Genomic DNA, 3,109 nt, shown 5'->3' with positions numbered 1-3,109 from the left:
ACACCTTTCTTCGTTTTCTAGTTTCAGGGAACAGTTCAACAGGTATCTCATCTCAAACACACGCACGTGCAGACGCACACACACACACTCGCAGCGTGGCCTTGTACGGACGTACTGGAACCTGATCTGTTGAGCGGATGGCTGTGAAGTCTCTTCCCCCACCCCCCACCACTTTCTGTGGGTCTGCTCGCTTGTCACGACGGTAAGGACCGCTGACATCGATGTTCTGGTCGCCACTGGTGCATTTGCACCCACGCTCCCCAGCCCCGCGCGCTGTCTCGGGACTGTGTCGCGGCCCGCGCGGAGGGAGACACGTTCGTGTCTCTTCAACCTCCGTGCGGTCAGGCGTCGCCGTCGTTTCCCCGGCGGCCTCTGGGCTTTGCCTGCCCGCCTTGGGAAGCCGTCGCGGGTTGGAAGTGACGGGATGCGGACAGTTGCTCCGTCGTTCCCCTGTCGTCGTCGTCCTCTGACGACTCGCCCGGTTTCGTTTTGGCGGTGCCCCGCCCGCCGCGTTTCCCTGAGTCCTCCCGGGAGCCCGGGAAGCGCCCGGGAAGCGCTCGGGGCCACCCCGGGAAGCCAGCCGGTGCCGGCAGTCCCGGCGCCCCTGCTGGCGTCTCTGAGGGAATGTTCCCCGTCCCCTCACGGGCGAGCGCCCGAAACACACACGTTTTCCGAGTCCCTCTCCGGCGGCCGGGGTCGCGCCGTGCCGGCTGGGAGCCCCGAGGCGGATGCCCCCTGGCCGCGCCGGGCCGGGAGATGGGACCCGGGGTGGGTCGGGACGGGGTCGGGCCGCCAGGCGGCCCGGCTGCGCGCCCCGGCCGGCCAGGGATCCGGATCCGTCCCGCTGACGTTCGCGCCGGTTGTCCGGTGCCACCTGGCGGCCGCTTTTATATCGTTTCTGTCCTCCGGAGCTCCGGCGACCTCGGCAAGGGAGGTGACTTGGCCGCGGTGACCGAGGCGGAGTTCCGGGAGGCCGGTGGCAGTGGCGGGATCGGTCCCGGTCGTGCCGGGGCGCGGGCGCGTCGTCCGCCGGGCGGAGATTGGACGTGCAGGAGAGTGTGGGGAGGTGGCTGTCGCCGCGCTCCTCGAGGCCGGCGGGTGTGCGGGGCCGCCCGGACGGGTCGACCAGCAGACGCCGGTGCCACTGCGACCCTCGGGGACCGACCGGGGCCGGCGAGGTGGGGGGGCTTCCCGAGCCCGGCTGGCGTCCCCCGTGCGGCCCGGGTCGTCGGGCCCTCCGTGTCACCGGTTTCTTGCTCGCGCGCCGCTCCGGAGGTCGGGGACCGGCCCGGGCCTTGCGGGGAGGCCCGTGGAGGGCGAGACGGCGGCGGCTCGGCCGCGGGCACGGGTGGCTCCGGGTCGTCGGACTCGACTTTTCTCACCGCGTTTTCCGAGTCCCGCTCTGGCGGTGGGGACCGACCGGCCCGGGCCGTCCGTGGTGGCGGCCCGGTCGTCGGAGGCGACTCCGAGGGATGTTTTTCAAGTCCCACTCCGGAGGAGAGCGCGGACCGGCCCCCGCCCTCGAGGGTGGGCCGGGGAGAGGGCGTCCCCGTCCCGGACACGTGACCGCGTGGGTCCGGGTCGTCGCGCTGGATTTCTATCGCCAAGTTTTCCGAAAGCCTCTGGGTCCGGAGGTGGGGACCGGCTCGAGAGGCAGGTGGAGCCCCGGGTGGGGTAGGGGGGCACGTGGACGGACGCCGGCCTGCCCGTGTGGGGCCCGGTCGCCTGGGGCGCCTCTGAGGAATCTTTTTTTTTCCCCAAGTCCTGCCCCGGAGAGGAGGATGGACCGGCCGCCTGCCCTCGAGGGCGAGACGGCGAGGGTGTACCCGGCCGGGCGCGGGTCCCGCGTGCCCCCGCGCCCCCTCTGCCGCCGCACTTCCGGGGTCGACCAGATGGTCGCGGGGGCTCCGGGGCTGGTGGCGATGGGGTGGTGCCGGGGGCCTGGTGACCGGGCCCGTGATCCAAGGGGTGCCGCCGTGATCCGTGGGTGGGCCCCGTCGCCTGGTGCGGCCATTCTTTCGCCCGAAATGGTCGTTTTTCGCTGCCAGATAGGTGCTGACACGCTGTCTCCGGACGTTTGTCGCCTGGGAGTCGTTGGGCCTCTGGACGCGCGTGGCGGGGCTCCGGGCTGTGACCGTGGGGTGGAGGCCCGGTTCTGCCCCTGCCACTTGAGCCCGCCCGCCTGGGCTGGGCCTGCGCGCCGGCTCCTGTGCGTCCCAGGTGTCCCGATCCGCGGTGCCGCCTCCGGTCTCCAGCACCCGAGGGCGGCGGGGGAGGTGGCGCGGGTCCTCTACCCGGTGCGCTCCCCGCCGCAGGCAACCCCGGTGCGGTCGCGACTACCCCACGCCTCGGGCTCCCGCGCCACCGCGTGTCAGGCGTTCACCTCCTGGGGTCGTGGCCCGCTGCTGCACGACTCGGGGGTGGGGGGGAAGCGGTGAGGCTGAGGCAGTCTCTCCCTCGGTGACTGCCGCTGTTCTTGTCGTTGTCTCCGTGAGGCGTGTCGCGCCGCGGTGATCGATGTGGTGATGTCGCGCTCTCCTGGGCCGGGCCTAAGCCGTGCCAGGCGAGGGACGGGCGTTTGTGTCAAACGGGCCCGCTCTTCTCGCTCTGCCCACGGGCCCCTCGCCTCTCCTCCCCGCCCGTCGGTGGTGTGTGGAAGGCAGGGGTGCGGAACCCGGCCCGACCTCGCTCTCCCGCCCTCTGCCTTGTGGCGTCGGTGGGGCCGAGGTCTTTGTGACGCAGTGGACACTCCGTGTGGCCTCTCGGCCGCGTCTGGCGAGTGGGCCTCCCCGAGGTGGGGTGGGCCGTGCCGCCGCCGCACCACACGCTCCCCCGTGTGTGTGGGTGTGTGTCGCCCGGTCCTTGGTGGTGCCCCTGGAGCGCTCCAGGTCGTCCGTCAGGTGCCTGAGGCCGAGCGGTGGTGTCGTTTCCCGCTTCCAGCGACCCCTTCGGGTCACCGCTACGATGGTGTGTCTGAGGCGAGACGGGGGTCCAGTCGGTAGGGGAGGCATGCCCGTTTCCCCTCGCGGGGGCGGGTGCCTCGTCGTCCCACCGGCCTGCGGCGTGGAGACTGACTGGCTGGGTGCACGCCGTGTGTCCTCCGTCGCTG

This window comes from Diceros bicornis, unplaced genomic scaffold (genome assembly GCF_020826845.1).
Source record: "Diceros bicornis minor isolate mBicDic1 unplaced genomic scaffold, mDicBic1.mat.cur scaffold_997_ctg1, whole genome shotgun sequence".
NCBI lineage: Eukaryota > Metazoa > Chordata > Mammalia > Perissodactyla > Rhinocerotidae > Diceros > Diceros bicornis.
The sequence above is the reverse complement of the archived record's forward strand: the minus strand, read 5'-3'. Positions refer to the sequence as shown.